This window comes from Paralichthys olivaceus, chromosome 6, assembly GCF_024713975.1.
Source record: "Paralichthys olivaceus isolate ysfri-2021 chromosome 6, ASM2471397v2, whole genome shotgun sequence".
NCBI lineage: Eukaryota > Metazoa > Chordata > Actinopteri > Pleuronectiformes > Paralichthyidae > Paralichthys > Paralichthys olivaceus.
In genome coordinates, this window is record NC_091098.1 from 738211 (window position 1) to 748780 (window position 10570).

General features: G+C 39.2%; 1 long non-coding RNA gene across 1 annotated transcript; it reads left to right on the forward strand.

Annotated features, from left to right (window-relative positions):
- The first annotated feature begins 239 nt into the window (after positions 1 to 239).
- LOC138410608 (uncharacterized) lies at positions 240 to 1897 on the forward strand. The gene is made up of 2 exons (XR_011243308.1): positions 240 to 351; positions 1372 to 1897. It is a non-coding gene; the product is annotated as an uncharacterized lncRNA (long non-coding RNA).
- The last annotated feature ends 8673 nt before the right edge of the window (positions 1898 to 10570 follow it).

Consider the following 10570-nt stretch of genomic DNA (forward strand, 5'->3'; position numbering starts at 1 on the left):
CTGGCAAGCCCTTTATCCCATCATAAAGGTACAGTGTGTTCTCACTTCCTTTGAAAAGCTCCTTCTGAATTCCCACACATACCTGACGCCCATCCCATATGCCTCAACAAGAACCAGAGTGTGCTGGTGCCCCTGTGTTGCAGTCATGCAACCTGAATCTTTATCTGATACCAATTCATGCTTTCATACCTGGTTTTGGAAATAATGTGCACACACAGTCATGTTCCAACAGGTGAACACCAACACACCAAACATCCCTCCTCTACATTCCTGGGCAAGCTAGGGCGTCATGTCCCAACCCAGTCTATTAAAGTGGAAATTCACTGCCTACACTCTCGACCTCAGTCTTCAGTATGTTGCAGTAAACCATGTGTCAAACCTGTTTTTTTAGGTATATTTCTGACCATAAGGACAAATCATGTGCAATTGTTTGGCCTCAGCACAGAACATTCAGTACATGAACAATGTAGTCTCACTCTAGAAATGACTCTTCCAGTGATCTGTTGTCGTTCATACTGCATTGGCCGGAACAGGATAGTACAAGTACATTTTTATATTACAGGATAGGCTGTGTGTGTGTGTAAAACCCATTAGTGCTACTTAATTGTTGGCATTCTACCTACAGCACACAGAAAGTATGATAAATAGTAGAAAATAACAGGGTGGAAGTAGAAAAGGCTGAAGGAGTGCTGTTCAGTGTCTAAAGTGGATATTTTGCAAACAATAGCTGCATGTTTGGTGGATATTTCTACCAAATACAATCACATGCACATTGGATATTGTAAAAAAAAATGCATTCTTAGCATTAGCTAAACTTATCGATAACGAAAAAATATCATTTTACTAGTATTAACCAGTTAGCTGTCATTTTTGCTTTTGAACTTCAATAACTAGCTCCACATGAAGCTAGTAAGTTGACTCAAATTATAAAATATGCATGGGAGAGCTAATACAACTTGCTTAGAATTAAATTTCATTGTTTAAAAAAATTTAATTCTTGATGTGGTATAAAAAGGTACAAAAGATTGAGACCAGTTTGAGTGCACAGTACCTTATGATACTGTGAGGTATCAAGGTATTTGCTCATGTATGATGGTTACAGACCAGGATATGGCCAACCCTCAACTCAGACATAATTCTCTGCCTCTGCTCCTGAAAGAGGAGCAAATATTCACACTGTAGTGAATCATCAGTACAGGCAAACAGAAACCTGAGTCAGTTCAGGTGTTTGAAGAAACAACCCAGTGAAAACAAGTTGTCATTCGGTCAAAATCAGCAACATTGTCTCCATTGATGTTCTCTGTTCTTTTCTACAATATGTCTTTTCTGAATCTGTCAAAGTTTGTCAACGTTCTTCCTGGCTGTGTTCAGGTGCAGACAGGAAGCTGGAGCAGTAAACACATGAGAACCCAGCCAGCCAGGAAGGCATCACTCTAACAGCTGAATAATGACAGCGGCTCTTCTTCCTCTGCAGGCTGCGGAGGCTCAACATGGGCCCAAGGATTCTCTGCAACTTTTACAGGTGCACCATTGAGAGTATTCTGACTGGCTGCATCACCGCCTGGTATGGCAGCTGCATCGCCCTGAACTGCAAGGCTCTACAGAGAGTGGTGAAGTCTGCTCAGTGTATTGCCAGGACAGAGCTGCCATCCATGGAGGACCGCTACACTTAGCGGTGTAGGAAGAAGAGCAACCAGATCGTTAAAGACCCCAGCACCCAAACCATTAACTGTCCTGCCTGCTGCCATCTGGCCGACGATTTTTTATATTTTATATTCTATTTTTAGTTGTATTTTTTTCTTGTGTAATTTCTGAGCATGGCTAGAGGGGAGCATTTCATTGCCAGCAACTGCTGAATGTAATTGTTGTGCATATGACAATAAACCCTTGAATCTTAGATCACTTCTGCTTGGACCCACTGTGGGCTAATGGCACAACGGATGTGAGTAAGAAGTTGGTGTGTGGAAATCATCACACTTATCAGAAGCATCGTCTCTCCAAAAATAACCTGCCACTGATCTGAAAAGGCTGATTTGTTATATCCCACACAAGTCTTTTATTTTCCAATGGGTCTTTCATGGTCATGACTGTTTAGCGTTCCAAAATATTTAATCAACTTCATCTGTTTCTCGTCATCTTCGGAGCTGAGACTGGATAGTTTCTGAAGCCAGCAAGCTATAAATAAACATGACTTGCATCTTCATTGACCACGTTTAAGTGTTTTTTTCATCTGTGCCATGTGCACAAACCACCAGTAATGTAAATTCCAATGTATCTGTGAAAGTAATTCCACTAATCCAGCTCTTGCTTCATTCCGTCTACAAGACGGGCCTGAGCCGGCTTTACTTCCTGAGGAGGCTCGGGTCCTTCAATGTCTGCAACAAGATGCTGCAGATGTTCTATCAGTCTGTTGTGGCGAGCACCATCTTCTTTGCTGTGGTGTCCTGGGGTGCGGGCATCAGGACAAAGGATGCCAACAGACTGAACAAAATCATAAGGAAAGCAGAGTCTGTGGTTGGCTCTAAGCTTGTCACCATGGAGGAGGTGGTGGAGAACAGGATGCTGGCAAAACTGCTGGCAATCATGGACAATCCCTCTCACCCCCTCCACAAAACACTGGACAAGCTAAAGAGCAGCTTTAGCCACAGGCTCATCCAACCCCGCTGCTCTAAGGAGCGATACAGGAAATCGTTCATTCCAACCGCAATAAGACTCTATAACTCATCTACCTCTGTCAGAGCCACCATCACAGAACTGCACTAATATACCTATCACCCTTGCACCATGTACCCTGTACTACACTACGCCCCATATACTGGAACATTTACTTCTGTGATATGTGTTAATTTAAACCATTTTGATATTACAGACCATTTTATACAACAATATTGTCTTTCGCACACCCAGTCTACATATTCTTACACTGATAGTATATTGTATAGTCAAGTACTTATATTTATACCCCACTATATACTATATATCATATCATATTATATCATACTGTGTATATTCTCTGTATATTCTTCGTATATATAAGTCTATATACACATATTTATACATGTGTACATGTTATTATTATTATATTATTACTACTGCTATTACTATTATTATTATTATATATACTGTTGCTGCCATTATTACTATATACTGCTATTATATTGGTATAATTACTATCTATATAAATATATATTATGTTATATTGTATACTATATATATATATATATATATATATATATATATATATATATATATATACTGTACTACTATTCTTATATACTATCTAACAATAACATTACCATCATATCATCATTACTATTACCATCATATTGCCACTGCACTACTTGTCTGCCTATTCATCTTGTGTTTCTGTTTTTGTTCTTTTTACCTCAATGTTTTGTTTTGTTCTATTGTATTGTGTTTTGTTGTGTTCTGATACACAAGCTGCTATCACGACTTAATTTCCCTCCGGGGATGAATAAAGTAATCTATCTATCTTTATGGGAAGTGGAACTAAGGGATGTTGTGGTTTCTTTGAATGCCTAGACATTGACATGGAGCCCTTGCAAAATTTACAAGAAGCCCTATCACTTCTTTTTTTTTCACAAGAAGCCGTATGACTTCTTGTAAATTCTGCGTAAAACACATGAAACACATGAAATTCTTAATGGACCTAGAGGATAAGTCCATGTTTCACTTAAATGTGTGGTACCCATAAGAGCCTCACTGGTCCAGTCATTAACCTACTTGTTGTATATATATGCAAAATCCTGTGGATGATTGTTCACATGACCCTGCTTGTGGTTCACTCTGGGCCTACATGGAGCTCATTAAAAAAAATCCCATGGGCGCATGACATCTCATCACTCACTCATGTGTGACTGCCACCACAGTTCATGGTGGAAGTGGCATGTTATTTGTGTCTGTGTTATTGTGACAACTTGAGATATCTGGCTGTGATTCTGGCAGTGTGACGTTAGTCTGGTCCCTTTAGGTCCAGTGCTCCAATCAATATCGCTCAGAGATGGAGACCGGCACATTTGAAAAAGACACGACCCCCACACAAAGTATTATTTTAACAATATTCTGACACACAAGAGAACTGTGAGCTCACATTTTAAGCAACGGTGTTTGTGTGGTAGTATGTGGTAATAATTTTTGTTGAAGTAGTCATTATTTCATTGTATACGATTATATTCAGTCTCCAAACACTTGGTACAGTGTCACAGACGCACATACTAGAGATGCCATTAGTGTTTTTCCCAGAAAACAACCTGATCTCAGTTTGAGACATACACCGATATTAGAGTCCATCACTGAGGAAATGTAACATAGGGTGTTCAGTATTACATAATTGTTGACTGCAACTAGCCAGTCAAGTCTCAGCTCAGTTAGCACAAGTGTTACTATCCTGTCCTATTTGTGTCTTTGCTGTAACAGATAGAACATTTCAAATTTGAAAAAATAAAAACAACAAAAAATGACAGCAATAGAAATGTAATGTTGAAATGAAATCAATCATTCAGACTAAGAACTCCCTCTCCATGTCTACCTCAGCCTACTCATCTGGGACACAAAAAAATGCTGTCCAAGTTTAAATAAGGTTCTGTGTTGGTTATCTCTGGCTTCTCCAGGGCTGTAGATGACAGCAGAGATCAATCCAACTGAGAGGTTCACTGTTTCCCAGCGAGTCTCTCTGAAGCACAGACTCCTCTTGATGTCTCTACTATCAAGCAAACACAGTGTAGAGCTGTTACTACTGTAATGTCTCTAAAATGTGTACTGGTATTGGTAAATGAAAAAATACAGTATATATAAAGCACAATATACAGAAAAATCATTAATAAAAATCACTATTGTATATATAGAGAGATATCTTCTTAAATTCAGAAGTTTTTGGACACAGCATGCAAGTCACAGTATTTTCTGATCTGTATATGTATGTGCGGATACTTATAGATGTAAGGCCTTGTCACCTGTTATTGTTATATCATAGTATATTAACATAATTAATTAATAAATGGGGGCAGAGAGACAGAGTGCTCAGTGCTTCTTCATGTTTATTAGCATTCAGGACCTTTTGTCCACAGGCTGCTCCTGACTGGAATCATTGAACTATGTCAAATATTTGCGTGTATATTTGTAAGTGTCAGCAGCATACCAGCAGGATACCATGAGCTTCACAGCACCCCAAACCTTTCCCTCAGAGAGTTTGACAAAGTATTTCCTGCAATCTTGTATAGTTAGCATAGCAGGGTCTGTTGTTCCAGCTGTTTGATTACTAAATGAGTTGTGAGATGACAGTTCACACGGAGGAGAGGCTGAGAGCAGAACAAACCTTATCTGGGGTGTTCAGTGGTCAATTTAATACTTTTGTGACTGTTTTGGGTGGAAACAGATCCAAATAAGGTTTAGACATTTAGATCATGGACATTCTCATGTCTCTATCTCAAACATCTATGTGCCTCACTGAAAATATCCAGAACACAAGCTTTACAACGTTCCAATCTCAGTCTCTAGTCTCATGTCGACGTGTTTTGTAAGGCTATCTCAGAATCATCTCTGTTTTGTCTGATCCTGGATGTGACATTATGTTGAGTTGTCCAAATCCTGCTGGATTTGTTTAACCTCGTTTTTTGCAGCCCACCCTGCCCTAACAGGAAATAAACAAAAGAGAAGAGGATTTCAAGCTACAGGTCTCCACTGAATAAACATAAAATTCATCTCCTCAAGTTCATCTGGGGGGTAATTTCCATAGGGTGGCTCTCATGAGGAAAATGTTTTGGCCAAGCTCAGCTAAGAATGTGACATTTTATATATAAACCTGAAAGACCAGAAATGTCATATTTATTGGGTGGCTATAAAGATGAAGATTTAGTCTCCAACTTTTTTTTCCAGCTTTAATCTAAATTGGAGAAAAAAGACAATTTTAGCCTTTAGCCTAGGAGTAAAGTAACTAACAGGATCTTTTGGGGTTTTAGGCAGAGGTGGCAAAATTACTCAAATTCTTTACTTAAGTAGAAGTACAGATATTTGAGTAAAAAAAGACTCTGGTAAAAGTAAAAGTACTGATACAACTACTTTACTCTAGTAAAAGTAAGGAAGTACAGGCTCTGAAATGTACTCAAGTACATAAGTAAAAAGTAAAAATGAATTTTTTACTTCAACGATACACAATGCTTTATTTTGATAACCCTGCAAAACCAAAAAAAAATGCTAGGCACATAAAATGGGATAGTTTTCCTCTTTTGGTAACAACCTGCACAGAACTGGACACAATCTAGCTTTGCTGCCAAATTTCAGACAGAGTAATAAAGACTGAAGTGAACCATGGTCCTGCATGAGCACCTGGATCATTTTGTACAGGGATTAAATGGATGGGGAATGTATTTGTGTTGATTTAGTCCCTGCCCTTTGTACACACCCCCTGTCACTACCATAGATTGGATGGTTTAGTGAGGTCGTCTGAGGTCCTCTCTGTCTTGTTATGTCTTTTACGTCGTGTCATCATCCGTGGAGGTTGAAACAAGTAACAAGCCAGTTTTGAGAATTTAAGGACTATAAAGTGCAGATATTTGTGTTTAAATATAGGAAGTAAAAGTAAAAAGTTGTCAGGAAAATTCTTCTCTGATTATACAAACTGGGACATTTTGAAATTGCAGTTGGTCTCCTGATTGCTCCTGGCTGAGTCATATAGTTTATGTATTAATCTCCCTACGCACCAAAAATCCCCATCATTAACAAGTATTTAGTTCACCCAGCCTGTGAAAGGTTGTAGCCATTTCACAAAGTCTCTAATACTAGGGCGGCTGTGGCTGAGGGGTAGAGTGGTCATTCTCCAACCAGGGGGTCAGCAATTCAATCCCCAATCTTTCCAATCTGCATGCCAAAGTGTCCTTGAGCAAGATGCTGAACCCCAAATTGCCCCATAGAATAACAAAAAGTACTGCTAATAGATGCACTGTATGAATGTGTGTGTGAATGGGTGAATGGCAAAAACTGTAGTGTAAAGCGCTTTGAGTGGTTTTCAAGACTAGAAAGCGTTATATAAATACAACCACTTATTAATTACAATTTTCTCAATTAGTGGAGTAGTAAATCAAGGAAGGCAGTTTTGTCCAGTTAAGGGGTGGCTGTGCTCAGGGGCTAGAGCAGTCGTCCTCTAACCAGAAGGTCGGCAGTTTGATCCCAGTCTTCCCTTGGGCAAAATACTGAACCCTCTTCTCATTGAGAAAGAAGAGAAAACTTCACATAGATACATTGTATGAATGGGTAAATGTAAAACAGTACACTTAACTGCTTTAAGTATTTGTGATCAAGACTATAAGCTCTATAAATACAGACCATTTATATGGAGTTTATGTAATAAGGCCAAGAGGTTACATGTCGTGTGTAGTGTGTTTGTGTGTGCATAGATGTTGTAGAGCGTACTAAATTATTTCGTAGTCTAATGAGAGTCAATTTTCAAATCAAATATACTATATTGTCCCATAGGGAAATTAGTCTTGGGCCAAGGTACAGCAGTTGCAGAACAGTACATTGAACAACAAACAACAACAACAACTCTACACAGGGTAATAATAATGAAAATATGAAGACAATACAATTTTGATGGGTAGCTGTCTGTTTGCTTTGGGGACTTCGTCAAGGGAGAGAGGGTGAGGGCTGATTAGGTTTGGGTTAGATGTTGATATTATTTGAAAGAGACTCCATGTTTCCTGTCAGTCGGTTGTTTGTGTTAGTTAACAACAGGAAAGTCCTTGGGAGACGTATTTCCTCAGATTTTGGCTCACACAATCTGTAGGCTCTGGCTGTGTTTGTCTCTCTGCTCTGATTGAACCAGACATAAGGAGTGACTAAATATGTGTCTAACAGGAGTGGTGTAATTCCAACTGGTGAAACTGGTGCTGCTATTATTAATAACACAATTACATTTATAAATATCACTCTTATTATTTTCCATTATAACAACCATGACAGAGCTTAAATATAATGGTTGCACAGCTATTCCTGGTATTGCTCACCTCTCTCTTCCCCTTTCTTTCCCCTTCCTTCCCTTTCTCTTTTCTCCCACCTCTTTTCCACCTACTTCTTTACTCTTCCCCATTTTTTTCTCTGCTCAACCCAAAAGGATGAGGCAGATGGCCGCCCACATTGAGTCTGGTTCTGCTATTGGTTACATTCTGTTAAAGGGGAGTTTTTCACTCCACATTTGTCAACGTGCTTGCTCATTGTGGGAACTGTTGGGTTTCTCCATAATTTTGTATGGTCCTGACCTTGAAATAATGTAAATAATGGTTTTGCGCTATACAAATAATACTGAATTGGATTGCAATCCTTTGTATTTCATTCAAAACATAGAAATAAAAAATACAAACACTGTACTTCTCATAATGAAAATATGAATATAAATGATGATGGAGTTCCCCAAGCAGTCTTCAGGCCTATATCAGCATCACTAGGGGATGGTTCAGGGCTCACCTGAGCAAGCAGTCTTTCTATAAATGTAGAGACTGTGTCTGCCTCCTGAACCCAAAGACAAAATATTTTTTTACGTCATGGTAACTTGGTCACCCAAAGCGCTTTACACTACAGGTTGCCATTCACACATTCACACACACATTCATACATACAGTGCATCTAATAGCAGCACTTTTTGTTGTTCTATTTTCAAGGGAAGGACTTGTTCCCTTGACTGAAGTACAATAGTAATTCTGGAGAAAATCCACAGGAGGTCAGTATCATCATTGACTCAGCACCAAAGCTGCCATTAAACTCCTACACTGGCTTCACTTCACTTTGTATACACCATCCTGTACATCCTAAATAAACCTTAGTTCACAATGACATCTACAACTTCACAGAATAACATTCACTGTCTAAAACATACAACTATAGCTGTGATGTTCTTCACAGCCGGTGTATACATTGTCAATATCCATCCATCATCTGCACTGTTCAGTTTTCCAGCAACATGTGAAAGTGCAGGCAGAGACAGTAATGGTGAGGGGAAATTGTAATTCAGTAATCTCTATCCTTGTCTGAGCACACTGTAAGGGAATGTAGTCAAATTCTTCATGTGAGTATAAAATAATCTGTCTGTAGGTCATACAGATGATTTTGTGACAGCAAGACTTGATTTTCCTTAAGGTTTAAAACAAGTTAATGTTATGACTGAAAGAACACACTGATGTTGTAGAAATACATCTTTTCTTACACAGAGATAAGAAAAATTCACATTAATTAATCTCTGCATGTCTCGTACAGTGAAGAAATTAGGGGCTATTTTTTAGCCCAGGTAAGGACAAAGACCAAAAGCCTGGGGAAAGCAGATACAGCTTGACCTTTACATCAGAATGATGAAATATGTGATTACAGTGACTTGTGGTATGGTATTCAGCATGGTTTGACTTCTTCTGTAACTGCTGATCTTCTGTTCTGTAGACAGAGTGTTAAAGAGAGAGGTCAGAGGAGAATGGTCTTACTGGTTGGAGAAGACAAAAAGGCTGCAGTAACTCAGATAACTACTCTTTACAACTGTGGTGAGCAGAGAAGCATTTCAGGATGAACAACACATCCAGCCTTGAGGTGGATGGTCTATACATCAGGTTCCACTCTGTGAGCCAAGAACAGACGTGAGGCTGCAGTGGACAAAGACTGTCCAACACTGTACAGTTGTAGACTGGATTGAGAGCTGCTGAGGCTGCAGATGTTCTGAATCTGGAGTTAACTGTAAAAATCCATAGAGCCATCCTGCCTTCTTTCAACAGTCCAGGGATGTCCCAGTCTATCTGTCTATTATTTATTGTTATTATTATTATTATTATGTATCTATTATTTCTTTATACATCATGATATAGCTATAGTTAGAGCTGGTCCAGGCTTGTCTTAAATCTGCTCTCAGTTGTGCTGCTAATTTTTGTCATGTGTCCCTCGAGGTTTACAATGTCGAGGGACACATGACACATGAAGCTTCTATTTCCTCTTCTCCCTCCTCATCACATCAAATAACTTAATGTCTCATGTTACTGACTTGACTTCTTTCCCGGAGTCCCTGTGCCTTATCGTTCGCTGATCCAGGGCTGCGACTGCGGCCTCGTCGTGGATTATGATGGTGGATCGCGAATCAGAGATCGTGATCATAATGGTGGATCCTGCATCGTGCTGGCATCTGATCGTAGTGGTGGACCATGATTAAGGTGGCTGCTGATGGTGGTGGATCATGATGATGGATTATAATGGTGTATCCTAATCGTGGTGGCAGCTGATCGTGGACTATGATTACAAAAAGACTGCTTGATATACAATATGTCTACTCAGATACGCTACCATTACTGACAATAATTCCTCAATTCATTTACCTTCCATCATGCTACAAACTGTTTATTCTAACCAATGCTGTAAATACTCTTATTTTTCTGATGTTCTCCATTACACGTGGCATCTATTGCACTTCTGTCCATCTTGGGAGAGGGATTCATCACATGTGGCTCTTTCTGAGTTATATTTCCTCTGTTAAAAAGGTTTTTTTGGTAGTTTCCCCTTACTCTTGTTGAGGGTTAAGGACAGAGGA